At 42.7% G+C, this 17,055-nt stretch overlaps 1 protein-coding gene across 9 annotated transcripts in view; it reads right to left on the minus strand.

Annotated features, from left to right (window-relative positions):
- LZTR1 (leucine zipper like transcription regulator 1) overlaps positions 1–17,055 on the minus strand; it is a 271,551-nt gene that overhangs the window by 249,809 nt on the left and 4,687 nt on the right. Inside the window, exons 3-4 of one of the 9 annotated variants that reach the window (XM_039517965.1) lie at positions 4,885–4,983; positions 3,629–3,722 (exon numbers count right to left, since the gene is read on the minus strand). The exons of 7 other annotated variants lie outside the window; for them this stretch is intronic. The gene's annotated coding sequence lies outside the window, so the exon portion shown is untranslated. The remainder of the gene's footprint in view (positions 1–3,628; positions 3,723–4,884; positions 4,984–17,055) is intronic. One more of the 9 variants, XM_039517966.1, reaches the window with a different exon arrangement.

Here is a 17,055-nt window from a genome sequence, read left to right on the forward strand (position 1 = left end):
CCCAGAATACCAATGGGCAGCGGAGACTGTGGGATAGCTACCCACAGTGCACCGCTCCGTGAGTCAATACCGTGAGGATGCACTCCGACGAATTAATGTGCTTAGTGGGGACATACACAATAGACTGTATAAAATGGCTTTCTAAAGATCAACTTCTATAAAATTGACCTAATTTCGTAATGTAGATATATCCTTAGCTTGTTAAGTTAGGTATTAGTTGCATTTTACCTTTTATTTCCTTGTAACCAATTCTGACTTATGTCTCATTACTTGCAATCACTTAAAAATCTATCTTTAAAACAAGTTTAACATCTACAGTGTTATCTAAACCGGTGTGTGTTTGGATTGAAGTGTTGGGGAAACTCCATTTGAGATAAGATTTGTGCATATCATTTTCTATTAATGAAATGACAGACTTACTATGAGTTTGTATTGTCCAGAAGAGACTGGGCAGTACAAGATGCACATTACTTGGGGAAAGTCTGGCACTGGGAGTTTTGCTCTTGTTGCCCTGCTGGTGTAATTCATGGGTGGCTGGCTACAGCACTCATACAGTATAGCTGGGAGCACTTTATATGATGAAGGCTGGGTGAGAGCAGACCAGGGCTGGTTGTTCTCACAGCAAAGCAGTGTAAAAAGTATCACAAATTGGAGAGTTGAGGACACATAACTGTCCATCAGTCCAAATTGTACCCTGGAGAATGTCACAGTATGTTAAAAGTGAAACCCTACCTACAGTTAGATCATTCAGACCATTTACCTGCAGGAGCCTTCCTTATAGCACCCATTCTAGAGTTCTGTCCAGTTCAAGAAATGGTGATGCCCTCGTTTCTCTTTGCAGGAGACTATTCCACAGTCAAATAGATTTCAGTGTTAGGACATTTTTCCTGATATCCAGCATAAGTGTTTCCTTTCCTACTTTACTCTTCAGAGTTATAGTTCCTCCTAGTTACACCTCCCTGTGCATCAAACTAAAAATTCCTCTCCCTTCTTGGTGTCAACATCTTTTAAATATTTGTATTATTTTATCAGCCCCTGCATTAGTTGGCACTTACACAAGCTAGACATATTTAGTTTTGTAAACCTTTCCCTGATCAACAAGGTCTTTTGTTTTTTTGGGTTTACTGGTTTTTAATCAAAAAAAATCCCACTGTGATGAGATCCCGTGACAAGGTCCCCCAGGTGCAACCTGGACTGTGGGAGCGCTGAGCCCTCCAAACCCACCAGCCTGGGCTGTCCCTCACACTGTGATGCTGATGTCAAACTACAAACATCTGACCGGCATTGCAATTACATCACCATCCACACGCAGGGACACACCCAAATGAGTTACATCAATGATCTCCCAGACACACACGAATCATCAATTGAGACGCTCCAGCCTTGCACCCCAGAAATATATCATCTTGCACTGCTCAAGGTTCCCTTGGGCAGTGCAAAGTCATTAATAAGTTTGTCGCTTCTTCATAGGAAAGTGGAAATGCACCAGCCTTTGTAATCTGAGCTGAGACTCCAAGCATTTCAACCAAAAATACATTGTTTTAGTAAAATATAGAACAGATTTATTTAATACAAAAAAATAGATTGAGTGATAAGTAACACACAGAGCTCAAAGCTGGTCAACTTAGAATTTAGACTGCAAATTTATTTCTAACTTAAACAGACGGTAGACAGCTTACAGCCTGGAACCAATCTCCCTAGTTCAAAGTCTGTCTTCCAGATGATTTTCCAGGTGTTGAGATGGGGGAAGAGACCAAGTGATGATGTCACTGCCACACTTGTATACTTTCTTCCATCTGCTAGAAAGCTCCTTGCTGTGATATGGGTTAGGCCACCCCACTGTATACGTGCCTTTTCTGAGAAGCCTCCGGGATAGTGGATTCATCTTGATGAGCCATTGACACCTATCTGGCCATTGATGACTGCTCCTTTGTCCCTACTGAAAGGCTGGTTGTGGGCATTTCCAACCTCACAACATATTTCAGTAACATAAGAACTTAAGAATGGCCCTACTGGGTCAGACCAAAGGTCCATCTAGCCCAGTATCCTGTCTTCCGACAGTGGCCAGGTGTCCTAGGGGGAAATGAACAGAACAGGGAATCATCAAATGATCCATCCCCTGTCGCTCATTCCCAGCTTCTGTCAAACAGAGACTAGGGACACCATTCCTTCCCATCCTGGCTAATAGCCATTGATGGACCTATCCTCCATTAATTTATCTAGGGTTTTTTTTTGTTTGTTTTTGTTTTTGTTTTTTTAAACCCTGTTATGGTCTTGGCCTTCACAACATCCTCTGGCAAGGAGTTCCGGTTGACTGTGCATTGTGTGAAGAAATACTTCCTTTTATTTATTTTAAACATGCTGCATATTAATTTTGTGACTCCTAGTTCTTGTGTTATGAGTAATAGTAAACAACACTTCCTTATCTATTTTCTCTATACCAGTCATGATTTTATAGACATCAATCATATCTCCCCTTAGCCATCTTTTTTCCAAGATGAAAAGTCCCAGTCTTATTAATCTCTCCTCAAACAGAAGCCATTCCATACTCCTAATCATTTTTGTTGCCATTTTCTGAACCTTTTCCAATTCCAATATATCTTTTTTTGAGATGGGGTGACCACATCTACATACAGTATTCAAGATGTGGGCGTATCATGGATTTATATAGAGGCAACATGATGTTTTCTGTCTTATTATCTATCCCTTTCTTAATTATTCCCAGAATTCTGTTCGCTTTTTTGACTGCCTCCGCACATCAAGTAGAGAACTATCCACAATGACTCCAAGATCTCTTTCTTGAGTGGTAACAGCTAATTTAGACCCCATCATTTTATATGTATACTTGGAATTATACTTTCCAGTGGCCCCACTGGTTGTTTAGCAGGCTTCCTGCTTCTGCTGTACTTAAAAAAAAAAGTTGCTATTACTTTTTGGGTCTTTGGCTAACTATTCCTCAAATTGTTTTTTGGCCTTCCTAATTGTAATTTTACACTTCATTTGCCAGTGTTTATGCTCCTTTATATTTTCCTCAGTAGGATTTAACTTTTTAAAGGATGCCTTTTTGCCTCTCACTGCTTCTTTTACTTTGTTGTTTAGCATATAAAGCAATACTTCATAACTTCACATAATGATAGTACATACAATCCAACAGGATACTAATGTTCAGTAGATCAAGACTTTTAAAATGATACATCACAAGGCATATTTTGTACAAAACATATAATCAGATGGCAATGGTGGATATAGGATTCCAGGGTGCTACTATGAGGTACAGAATGTCACACCCATGTTTTACAAAAGCTATTATTCAGTTTTTACTGCTATTAACCTGAATTTTGGCCCACCCAAATACATGAAAATACTGATTACGTTAAGAAAATTCAGTATATTATATTAGACCAATTTATTAACAACATAAACACCTAAGTGTATATACAAGCCTGTCTGTTCAAGTAAGGCAAAGTAGTGGAAGACAAACACATGAGCATGCACATGTATATGTGTACATCAGTACTCAAGTTCTAAAAAATCAAGTGCTAGAATTCTCGGGACTAAGCTCCCTGTTCCCAAAGGAGAGATGGCAGCTCTGTAACCTGTGCAGCCTAAGTAACCAAGCAGTCATCACCTTCCAGAGCAGATCCAGAAGCAGTATTGGTGGAGGATGTAATGCAAATGGATGGCATCCTCTATCTGTTGAGTTTTTTCTGTCCTCCCATTGCCTAAAATTAACGCCCAGAAAACAGTGAAGTTAATTGTTTGTGCCAAATTTCACTCCCCCACACCACCCTTTTTTTTGGGGGGGGGGGGTGGGTAATAAACGCCAATAAATTCCCAGGAAATCTGAAACAAAATAAAAACCAAAAACAAATGGCCTATCTCCAATCCCCTGATCATCCTTGTAGTTTTTTTCTGAATTTCCTCCCATTTGTCAACATTCTTTTGCTAATGGATACACAAAATTAAATGCAGTCATCCAGGTGTATGAAAAGTCATCCAGGCTCTGTGATGTCTTTGCTTATGCAGATCAAAGTTAAGCAAGTCTTCTAGCATCTCATTGCAAATACATGTCTAATTTCCTGTCCGCTATTGCCCTTAGATCTTTCACCATCACTGCTTCCCAAGTTTCTCTCTTCTCTTGACTCTTATGCTTTGAATTATTATTCCCCAGGCATATTGGATAGATTTTTCCAAGATGAATATCATTCTTTGCTCATTTCCTTCCAGTCACTGTGTATTTCATTAACATGCTACTTACTCTCTATCAGATCATTAATAAAGATGCCAAATAAGAGCTCTACTCACTAAGAAAAACCTTTGGGAAGAGGATCTGGGGGGGAAATAATTAGTTTTCCATTGTGGAACTGCATGGGAATTTTTTCATTCTAGGCAAGATTTGTCCTGTTGCAGAAGCTAGAGGTTCAACCCCCAAATCCAGCAGCTCTGGAAGCCATCAATATGGGGCCCTGCTATACCTTGCAGGAGGCCTCAGAGCCATTGCATCAGGTATTATGGTTCTGTTACCCCCACATTTGACCAAAATTCAGAATGGCGTGGGGTTGTTTCGTTTAGGAGGAGAAAATAATGATGGACCCAGGTATCTTTGAAGAAATCATGTTTATTTACAAAGAATGTACAAAGTCCTGTTCCCCTAAACACTGCAGAACTCAAACAGCAGAAGACAAGTTTCTTTGCACACAGTTCCAAGCCCCTTCCTAGCCAACAATCAGTCTGAAAGCACTCTCTCAGCTTTTTCTCAGGGCCCTGCTACTAGTGCTTCTGTGGCTGTGTCTTGTACTTCTTTGCTGCCTTTTCTCTCTGCTTCTCTTTCACAGACACACAAACCTTAATAAAATACTCAGTGAAGCCCCTCCACTCACATACCTGTGTTTTTAGCAGAGACTGCTATTGTTTCAGCTACCTGGTTCCATAAAGGAGTTTAACGGCTTCTTACATGAACATCATCAGATCTCTGAGCAGTCCCTGTGAAGCAGCAAATAGATAATTCTCTTTTGCATTTTTTCAGAGAGATTATGGTCTATTGCGCTGTAGTGTGCTCTTAAGAAATCCTAAACACTTCTGGATTTTAATATTTCTTCTCACTGCACCTTATACATTTGATATCTTAATTCCCCCAGATGGACTTTTCATAAGTCTAATGCCCTTGGACAGCTGTATTCTGTGATTCCATCTTACTACGATGGTAACTCATGGTCCAATCATCCCTATCAGGGGTATCACTACATTTGGCTATCAGGGGTATCACTACATCCGGCCACTAGGCCATACTCTTCTCTCAAAACCAGGAATGGAACCCAAGAAACCTGATTAGAGGTTTGCTATGACCTCATTTAAAGCCCAAACCAAACACAACTAGCCCACAGCCAACCCAAATCTGACACTTCCCTCCAAACCTGGGTCAGCACTGCTGCCTCATCCATGGGGCTCAGACTGATGAGGGCTTCCTGCTCCCTGTGCCCAAGATCTGTCTCTGACCACCTCCTGCTATGGGATCAGCATGGCATGTGCGCCTGCTCCTAAAAACCACTGCCACCTTCCTGCGCTGTCAGGGCCGGCTCTAACATTTTTGGCGCCCCAAGCAAAAACAAGGCGCGCCGCCCGAGTGTCGCGTCGCCCAAGGCCCCGCCCCCCCAAGTGTTGCATCGTGCTGCCCAAGTCCCCGCCCCAGCCGAGCACCGCCCAAGTCCCCGCCCCCCCAACATGGCACCACGCCTCCTAAGCCCCGCCTCCCCCCAGCGCCGCCTGGCCAAACAAAAAAAAAAAACCAAAAACAAACTCCAAGTGCCGCCCCCTCCCAAGGTGCCGCCCCAAGCACGTGCTTGGTAGGCTGGTGCCTGGAGCCGGCCCTGTGCGCTGTGTGTACTGCTGAATGAGATGCACCACAACTCATCAGCACACTCACTCCACAGCACACAGAGCAGTGGCCAGCAGGAGTACAACATGCAGTCATCACTGTGCTGACTCCACAGGCAGGAGGAGGTGTTCAGAGTCTACCTGAGCAAGCCCGAGGGAGTTGGGCTGTTTTCACACTTGACCACGACACTTGTAGTCAGGTTGCAAGATTCTAATCCTGATACCAAGCATTCTAGTGCTAATTCACATAGCAGTATAACCAGTGATAAAGTCTGTGTTATGTCTCCATCTGTGGTCTGCTGTCCATAGAAGAAAACAGCAAACCATTCCCACGATTTTCTCCTACAGCTGAGTGAAAGAGAGGTGTGCTACAGATATAAAGATCATGGGTTCAAAGTCAGCTGATGAGCCAAGGGGGGCTGGAAACTATGTAAGTCAGTGTGAAAGCCCTGCAATGATTGCTGAAATGACTGAGTATTACGAAACACTGTATTTAGGGATCAAACTGAATATTGTGTTAATATTTCCTTTATTAAGGTATTTACAGTCTGTGTATTTTGATTTCAATGCCCGAGTCGGGGCTGACAGCGAGAACTGGAAAGGAGTAACCGGGCCACATGGTGTAGGCAAAATGAACAGCAATGGACTACTCCTTTTGAGCCTTTGTTCTGAAAATGACCTGACCATTACCAACACTCTTTTCCGACAAGCGGACAAATACAAAACGACGTGGATGCACCCTAGGTCCAAACAGTAGCATCTGATAGATTATGCCATTGTCAGAAGGCGAGACATCCGAGACGTACTGATCACCAGAGTAATGCGAGGCGCAGAGTGCTGGACAGATCACAGATTAGTCAGGATGTCTCTTCAACTTCACATCGCTCCCTCTCGGCACAAACGCCCTAAGCATGTGCGACCTGCTTTCAACATAGCCAAACTGAAGGATGCTCAGTGTTTCAACAATTTCCAGAGGAGTCTTGATGACAAACTGACATCCCACGGACAATTGATCGGTACTGTAACCGAAAAGTGGGACCAGTTCAAGCAGATAGTGACTGACACAGCAATAACATCTCTTGGACCAAAGAAAAGAACACATCAGGATTGGTTTGATGAGAACCAAGAAGAAATATGCTCAGCACTGGAAGTAAAGAGAAAAGCCTTTATCGAATTGCAGAATGACCCCTCCTAGTCTCTAAATGGGACCATTTCAAGTACCTTCAGAGCAAAACACAAAAAGATCTCCGTCAGATACAAGACAACTGGTGGGAGAGCAAAGCTAAAGAAATTGAGCGCTATGCTGAGACTCACAACTCAAAGATGTTCTTCAGTGCTATTAAGACTGTCTATGGACCTTCTAAACCAAGGACCACCCCATTGCTCTCATCAGACAACACAACGCTGATTAAAGATAAAGAAGGCATCAACGAAAGATGGCGAGAACACTTTAGCAACCTTCTCAACAGACCATCAACCGTGAATAATAATGTCCTCAATGAAATTCCACAACAACCTGCTCTGACAGATCTTGACTTTCCGCCAACTATAGATGAGATTAATAAAGCTGTTAGCCAGATGAGTTCAGGAAAAGCTCCTGGAAAAGATGGGATACCAGCAGAGATATACAAAGCAGCAGGTCCAGCAGCACTAGCAGCATTCCACAGCGTGATCATCAGCATCTGGGAGGATGAAAACATACCACAGGACCTCCGCGATGCTATTATTGTCTCTCTTTTCAAGAACAAAGGCAGCAAAGCAGAATGTGGAAACTATAGAGGCATATCCCTCCTCTCCGTTGGTGGGAAGATCATCGCCCGCATCATCTTGAACCGCCTAATAGCCAGTATTTCCGAGGCAAATCTACCTGAAAGTCAATGTGGTTTCCGACCTGGCCGGAGCACAGTTGACATGGTGTTTGCTGTCAGACAAATACAAGAGAAGCGCATTGAACAGAATATGCACCTGTATGCTATCTTCATAGATCTGACAAAGGTGTTTAATACCATCAACAGAGAAGCCCTTTGGACCATTCTAACACGACTTGGCTGCCCAAGAAAATTTGTCCAGATTATACGCCTTTTTCATGACAGCATGACAGGCGAAGTATTGTCTGCTGGAGCCACATCAGCCCCCTTCAACATCACCAATGGCGTGAAACAAGGATGTGTTCTCGCTCCTGTCCTATTTAACCTGTTCTTTGCATGCGTCCTTAACCATGCAATGAAAAATCTGGACCGAGGTACATACTTGAAATACTGGCACGATGGTTCACTTTTTGACCTCTGTTGCCTGAATGCAAAGACTAAGACAGTGCAGAAACTCCTTCTTGAGGCACTCTTTGCCGACGACTGTGCCCTCATGGCTCACACTGAAAATGATCTTCAGCACACTGTCAACAAGTTTGCTGAGGCCTCGCAACTCTTCGGACTAACTATCAGTCTCGGAAAGACAGAAGTTCTTCATCAACCTGCACCTGGATCAAATGCTTCTGTCCCGAGTATCTCCATTGACAGCACTCAGCTTAAAGTAGTGGAGAACTTTAAATACCTGGGTAGTGTCATATCTAGTGATGGATCACTGGATAATGAGATCAACGCACGAATATCCAAAGCAAGCCAGGCACTTGGCTGTCTGCATGTCAAAGTTTTAAACCACCACAACATTCGGATGTCAACAAAACTGCTTGTGTACAGAGCTGTTGTTCTCTCATCTCTTTTGTACGGGTGCGAAACATGGACACTATATAGCATCAAGCAGCTCGAAGCATTCCACATGCGCTGCCTCCGCAACATCATGAAGATCTGCTAGCAAGACAAAGTGCCCAATTTCGAGGTCCTCAAGAGAGCCCAGATGACAAGCATCGAAATGATGATCATGAAGTTACAGCTACGTTGGACCGGTCATGTCAGCCGCATGGATTCCAACAGAATCCCCCGCCAGCTTCTGTATGGTGAGCTCTCCCAGGGCATCCGGCATATAGGTCGTCCACGGAAACATTACAAGGACACCATCAAAGCCAATCTGCAGTACAGCAGTATCAAACCTAGGGACCTTGAGGACACCGCCAGCGACAGAACACAGTGGCATGCAACAGTTAGAAATACCTGCATCGCCTTCAAGGAAGACCACTGCCGGCGTCTACAAGAGGCACGCGAACGACGTCACAGAGCATCAGCAGCGCACAATCCACTGACCGCAAACTTCCCATGCACCATCTGCAGCAAAATGTGCACCTCTAGAATTGGCTTGTACAGTCATCAGAGGGCACACCATGAGACCAACAATAGATGATCTGCACAGATTTGTCATCATCGGATCGATGGACTACCAAGATTTTGATTACTGGGAGCTATCCCTTTAAGAACTGGGTGGGTCACTTATTAGAGGGTTTGTCTGAAGAAGCCCGAGAGCAGTGTGTTGGAAATGCTGCTTCTGTGAGCGCCAAAAAGGTCAGAACTTGACTTAATCTTATCTTTCAAGGATTGATAGGGGAACCTACCAACTCAGAACTTTGCTTTATCTTCAGAGCGTTTTGCCCATATGTCCCAGTAGGAATCCAGCTCCACTCAGTAGGGATTAGATTGATTAGGGTTTATATTTATTAAGAACTGGGGAAACTTTTGGGGAAGGGGGAGCCTATACAGGAAGGATGGGCGCCACCTAAACCAAAATGGAATCAGATTGCTGGCTCTTAAAATTAAAAATATCACAGAGCAGTTTTTAAACTAAGGGCTGGGGAAAAGCCAACAGGTGTGAAGGAGCATGTGGTTCAGACAGACATTCCCTGAGGGAGGATCTATTAATGGGGATTCTCTATGTTCTAGTAAAGAGGAGAGGATGGAAGATAAGATACAGGTAAGATTTGATGAGAAACAGTCAAATGAAAAAGAGGCCCATTCAATTACACATGTAATGGCAGACAGCTAAAAAGTGACAATTTTTTAAGTGCTTATATACAAATGCTAGAAGTCTAAATAATAAGATGGGTGAATTAGAGTGCCTTGTATTAAATTAGGATATTGATATAATAGAAACTTGGTGGAATGAGGATAATCAGTGGGACACAGTAATACCAGGGAACAAAATATATCGGCAGGACAGAACAGGTCATGCTGGTTGGGGAGTAGAAAGCGTGGAATCAAATGAAGTAAAAATCTCAAATGAACCAAACTGTTCCACAGAATCTCTATAGATAGTAATTACATCTCAAATAATAACAATATTGCAGTAAGGATATACTACCGACCACCAGACTAGGATGTTAATGGTGACTATAAAAATAAAAAACCCAATAATAATGGGGAATTTCAACTATCCCCATATTGACTGGATACATGTCACCTCAGGATGGGATGCAGAGATAAAGTTTCTTGACACCTTAAATGACTGCTTCTTGGAGCAGCTAATCCTGGAACATTTAATGGCATCCTTTAAAAAGTGGAAGTTAAATCTTAGTGAGGAAAATAGAAAGGAGCATAAACTCTGGCAAGGAAAATGTAAAAACATAATTAGGAAGGCTGAAAAAGAATTTAAAGAACAGCTACCCAAAGACTCAAAAATTAATAGCTAAAAGAATTTTAAGTACATCCGAAGCAGGAAGCCTGCTAAATAACCAGTGGCGCCATTGGATGATCGGGATGCTAAAGGAGCACTCAAAGATAAGGCCATCGCAGAGAAACTAAATTAATTCTTTACATCGGTCTTCATGGAGGAGAATGTGCGGGAGCCATTCTTTCTAGTGACAAATCTGAGGAACTGTCTCAGATTGAGGTGTCAGTAGAGGAAGTTTTGGAACAAATTGATAAACTAAACAGTAATAAATCACTAGGACCAGATGGTATTCACCCCAGAGTTCTTAAGGAACTCAAATGTGAAATTGCAGAACTACTAACTGTAGTCTGTATCCTATCATTTAAATCAAACTTCTGTACCAAATGACTGGAGGATAGCTAATGTGACTCCAATTTTTAAAAAGAGCTCCAGAGGTGATCCTGGCAATTACAGGCCTGTAAACCTGACTTCAGTACCAGGCAAACTGGCTGAAATTATAATAAAGAACAATATCATCAGACACATAGAGGAACATAATTTGTTGAGGAAGTGTCAACATGGTTTTAGTAAAGGGAAATCATGCTTCACCAATCTCCTAGAATTCTTTGAGGGGGTCAACACGCATGTGAACTAAGGGGAATCCAATGGATATAGGGTACTTAGATTTTCAGAAAGCCTTTGACAGGTCCCTCACCAAAGGCTCTTACGCAAAATAAACTGCAAGAGGGAAAGTCTTTCAATGGATCAATAACTGGTTAAAAGATAGGAAACAAAAAGGTAGGTATAAATGGTCAGTTTTCAGAATGGAGAGAGGTAAACAGTGGTGTCCTTCAGGGGTCTGTATTGGGACCAGTACTATTCAACATATTCATAAATGATCTGGAAAAAAAAAAAAGGGTAAACAGTGAGGTGGCAACATTTGCAGATGATGCAAAACTACTCAAGACAGTTAAGTCTAAAGCAGAGTGCAAAGAGCTACAAAGGGATCTCACAAAACTGGGCAACAAAATAGTATATAAAATTCAATATTGATAAATGCAAAGTAATGTACATTAGAAAACATAATCCCAACTGTACATATAAAATGATGGGGTCTAAATTAGCTGTTATCACCCAAGAAAGAGATCTTGGCGTCATCGTTGCTAGTTCTCTGGAAACATCCACTCGATATGCAGCAGCAGTCAAAAAAGCTAACAGAATGTTGGGAATCATTAAAAAAAGGGACAGACAAGACAGAAAATATCATATTGCCTCTATATAAATCCATGGTACACCCACATCTTGAATACTGCATTCAGATGCGGTCACCCCATCTCAGAAAAGATATATTGGAATTGGAAAAGTTTCAGAAAACAGCAACAAAAATTATTAGGAGCATGGAACAGCTTCCATATGAAGAGATAAATTGATTGGGGCTGTTTATTTTAGCAAAGAGAAGACTAAGGAAGGATATGATAGAGGTTTATAAAATCATGACTGGTGTGGAAAAAGTAAATGAGGAAGTGTTATTTACCCCTTCTCATAACACAAGAACTAGAGGTCACCAAATGGAATTAATAGGCAGCAGGTTTAAAACAAACAAAAAGGAAGCATTTCTTCACACAATGCACAGTCAATTTGTGGAACTCTTTGCCAGAAGATGTTGCAAAGGCCAATACTATAACAGGGTTCAAAAATGAACTCGATAAGTTCATGGAAGATAGGTCCTACTAGCCAGGATGGGCAGAGATGGTGTCCCTAGCCTCTGTTTACCAGAAGCTGGGAATAAGTGACAGGGAATGGATCACTTGATGATTCCCTGTTCTGTTCATTCCCTCTGAAGCACCTGGCACTGGCCATTGTCAGAAGACAGGATACTGGGCTAGATGGATCATTGGCCATATTGGGTCAGACCATTCTTATTATAAATTGTTCCCATCTAATAGCTCTTTTGTGGCTCCTGTACAAGATGACTTTGGTGGGTCTCAATTCCAGTTCCCACATCACCAAGCTTTGCACTAATTGCAGACTCAGTAGAGAGGACAAGAAGTGCCTGAAGCAGGGCAGTGTGGGGGAAGCTTGTCCTGTTCCTGCCCGGGATGAACAGAGGGATTCATTTGCCAGCACTGCACAAGCACTAAATCCACAAAGTTTTTTAAAGCTACAGTTTACAGTTCTAAGCAAGTTAGTTGCAAACATGCAAATTAACTCATTAAATAATTCCTATTCTTATTAGGCGTGTTCCTGTGCAAGCAACCTCTGTGCTTCATTTACCCAACCTGTAAAACGGGAAGAAGTGAAGAGAATTACGGCCAATAGGGGAAGGGGTGGGAACAGAACTCAGGATCTTCTGTCTCCAAGCCCAATCTGCATTCAATACCATAGGCCAGTAAGGCCAGAAAAGACAGAGGAGGAGGAGGGAGATCAAAACTAAGTTTCTATGAAATATTTATAGAGCGCCCAGTCTGGAGCAATTCAGGGGCCTTGGCATTTCGCTAGAAACTAGCTTTATGATCACGTGCAGCACATCCAAGTTTACCTCCATAGTTTAAAATTTCACAGTGTTCCAACTACACATGCACTCAGGAAAGCTTTTGATTTACTTCCCATCCTTTTCAGAAATTTAGCAAAACACCTACTGTACACTAGAGACTAGGCACATAATTAAGCCCCTTTGTTTTCAGTTTAAACAGATTTTTACCAAAAAAAATTCCTGGGTTTTACAAGTATTATTCATTTTTTTCTGATTTTCATCCTATTTTTGTATCATTCAAATATATAAAACATAACTTGTTTTATTAGGAAAAATACATAGCATGAGACACATGATCAAAGACAAAGATCTGGCCCGCTCCTTTATTTCATCTGGCCTGTGGCAAGCCAGAAGCCCCAAGCCTCAGCACCCTCCCACCCACGTACGGGGCTGGAGCTGTGAGCATCAGCACACGCCATGCAGGGGGAGGGGGGTGCGCTAAGGTCGCCAGGCCATTAAAAGTGCAGTGCTCTACGCAGCTCCCGGAAACAACCAGCATGTCCCTGTATCCCCTAGGAGCTGGGGCAATCAGGGAAGCTCCCCGCGCTGCCCCAGCCCCCAGCGTCACCTCTGAAGCTACTCTGGGAGCTGCCGGGGTGGCACCTGCGGGTGCAGGCAGCGTGCACTGCGCAGAACCCCTGACCCCTCCACCTAGGGGCCGGAGATGCCAGCCACTTCCAGAAGCAGCTCAGAGCTAGGGCAAGCAGGGAGCTTGCCTTAGCCCCGCTGCACCACCAACCAGGAGCCACCTGAGGTAAGCGATGCCCAGCCAGAGCCCACACCCAGAACCTCCTGCCCCAGCCCTTAGCCCCCTCCCACACACAAACTCCCTCCTGCAGCCTGCATTCCAAACATTCCTCCTGCACCCCAACGGCCTGCCCCAGCCCTGAGCCCCATCCTGCACCTCAAGCCCCTCATCCCCAGCCCCACCCCCGAGCTTGCACCGCCAGCCAGAGCCCTCACCCCCTCCTGCCCCAACCCAGAGCCCCTTCCTGCACCCTGAACCCCTCACTTCTCACCCCACCTCAGAGTCTAGGGGAAGCCCCGAGCCTCCGCACCTCCCCGTGGGGCTGTGTGTGGCCTGTGATTGATTTTTTCTGTGGGTTAATGGCCTCTGATAGAAAAAAAGATTTCCCACCCCTGGTCTAGAAGATACACACAACAAACAGGCACGCATGCAAGCTCTGAAGTGCCTGCGCATCTGAAGGTATTGTTGAATCTCACACTCACCAATACACATTTCAAGCTGTTAGCAGATAACGGTTTAAAGATTTGATGCAGATATTCATTTTCTTCCTGATTTAGTGTATCAGAATACATTTCAGAACAAGGAAATATTCGAAAGTTTTTAAAAAAAAACAGGAGAAAAGGATGAAGTTGAGTGTGTGCGCTGCAAATGGTGTGGACAAATTATTAAATGAAAATACTTACAGGCTAATAGTTCTAAGTTTACAATAGTAAACTGTTTAATCAAATGTAGAGTTTTATTTGGTGATTAGGGATACATTGTTTTCTTAAACTCAGAGGTGGCATTGTGTATAGAGTTCTGTTTTAGTTCTGCAGCAAACCACATGGATGAGCGGAATTCAGAGTATTGATCTACTGAATACTTTTTTCGTCCATCAAAATAAACCGTGATATTTACTCAGAAAAATATTAATAATTTTTTGCACTGATTTTTCATCTGTTTTTGTTGTTGTAGTAATAAACACTGATAAATTCCTGGGAAAAAATAAAATAAAAACTGAAAATGAAGGACCCTACACACAGTATACGTCAAAAGCAAGACCTCGCCATCTTTATGCCATTCCCAGCCCAACCATCCCAACACTCACTGGAACAATTTATAAAATGTGAAAACTGTTTCTCACTCAAAAATGTCCGAGGGGGTTTTGCTTAAACTTTCACCTTTGGATGGACTCCAGGGAAGTTTTAATCCAAAAGGTGAACGCTTTAGAACACTATGAGGATCTGAAAATGGGATTACAATATAAACTGTTTTGTAACTTGCAAATTCTGTTATTGGAAAATTAGTATATCATCATCAGATAATCAAGAATTGTATTGTAATTCACATGCACAAGGAGGTAGGTAGGGTTGCATGCTCAGGCTTACCTTCTATATTTCCTGACTTCTTAGTGCTCAACTATGCAACCTTAGCACTTGTCTACACGGGATGTTACTGCATGTGACACCAGAGTGTCACTCTACAGCACGCTAGCTTGCTGCATAGTAACATCTTGTGTGGACCCTGCCACAGCGTACTAAAAGTTCCATAGTGCTTTGACATACTCCCATTTCAAACAGAACATCAAAGCACACAATAGAACTCTTAGCTCACTATAACACTGTCCACTGCACAATAAATTAGAGTGCTGTGGCTTTACATCCTGATTTTCCACACAGTAACTTCCCATGTAGACAAGCCTTTAGACACTGAATTTTGTAGGTTTTTGTGCTTTGTTTTTAAAAGAGCAAAAGAATGGGAAAATAAATGGAACTTCAGTCTCCCAGCCTACTACTGGCTTGTAAAAAAGCTGCCAATGGAGTTTGCAAATTTCATAACATGAAAAGACTTTGTTTGAAGCCTCCTGAGTGCTGCCACTCTTGACTAAGTGTCCCAGAGCCCCACCATTCTCACCACACCTCTCCATAGCACTCAGGAAAATAAGTCACAATAAAGGGGAAGGGTTGTATGCATTCAGAATTTAGAATGTCATCCCTATTAAACAACTGGATAAAGAACCATTAGCAACTAGCTCAATACTTCCCTGTGAAACAGAATTAGCACTAATGTTGCTCTAATTAAGCAACAGTTCACCATTCACTAAACTAAGTAAATTTTCTGGGAGATGTCGTAATAAAGCAGCCTTCCAGACTTAGGGTGTCCCAGGTTAGAAACAACATACTGTAATATTTTACATTTACACAGTACCTTCCAATCAAAACCACTTTGCATTGTACTGCATGGAACTGTCCAATACATAAGCACCAATGAACTGCAGTAGCTTCTGGAGTGGGAAAGGTAACAGCCAATTGGTATACAAAGATGCCACATAACAGTGTGGAGAAGGGAAATTTTGTGCAATGGCACCAGGGCAGACCATAACTCTTAATGTTAAGGACAATGCACACACCAGACTTCAAGGTTATGGGTTTAGCTATTATTTTAAATCTATGGATGTGATAAATGAAGGTGGGGGGCAGATCCCTTTTGTGGACACCCAGAAGCTATAAAATCCCTCTTCGTAGCTGTTCTCTATTTGCTCTACCTCTAAAAGGGTTAAAACGTCTCATTGCTATGCATAGGTAAAAGGAAGTGAGTGGACACCCGGCCAAAAGAGCCAATGGGAAAGCTAGAACTTTTTTAAATGGAGAAAAAAAACTCTCCTTTTTTCTGTCTGTGGTCGTTCTCCCGGGGAGAGGTGGACAGGGCAAGAGCTATGCTGTAAGAAGCTTGGGCCAGGCATGAAAAATCATCAGCATCATACCTAGAAACTACTAATTTAAAACCACAGATATGTAAGTAGATCAGGAAATGTCTAGAAAGACACTATTAGGTTTATCCCTTTGATTTCTTTATGGCTTGTGGATTCCTCTGTGCTAACCCCAGGTACTTTTGTTTTGCTTGTAACCTTTAAGACTTCAAGAAAGCTACTCTTGGTGCTTAATCCTTGTAGTTGCTCTTAAAATCTAGCAACAGTCTGAGTCACCAGATGTATTTTCTATTTTTTTTTTAAATAAAATTTACCTTTTTTAAGAACAAAATTGGATTTTTGTGTTTTAAGAGGTTTGTGCACGTTTAATTAGCTGGTGGCAACAGCTGATTTCCCCCTTTTTTCTCAGCTCTTTCCGGGGCAGGGAGGGGGGCAGGCTCTGAAAGGGCTTGAGGGCTCTCAAAGGGGTTCTGCACTTGGGTGATGGCAGCATCTACCAATCCAAGGTCAGAGAAAAGCTTTAACCTTGGGAGTTTAATATAAGCCTGGAGTGGCCAGTATTAATTTTTAGAATCCTTGTGGGCCCCCACTTTCTAAACTCGAAGTGCCAGAGTGGGGAATTAGTCCTGACATGGTGGCAGAGCGGTGGGATCATTTTGAACCAGAGGCAGAGAGCTC

The sequence above is a fragment of the Mauremys reevesii genome, unplaced genomic scaffold, assembly GCF_016161935.1.
Source record: "Mauremys reevesii isolate NIE-2019 unplaced genomic scaffold, ASM1616193v1 Contig2, whole genome shotgun sequence".
NCBI lineage: Eukaryota > Metazoa > Chordata > Testudines > Geoemydidae > Mauremys > Mauremys reevesii.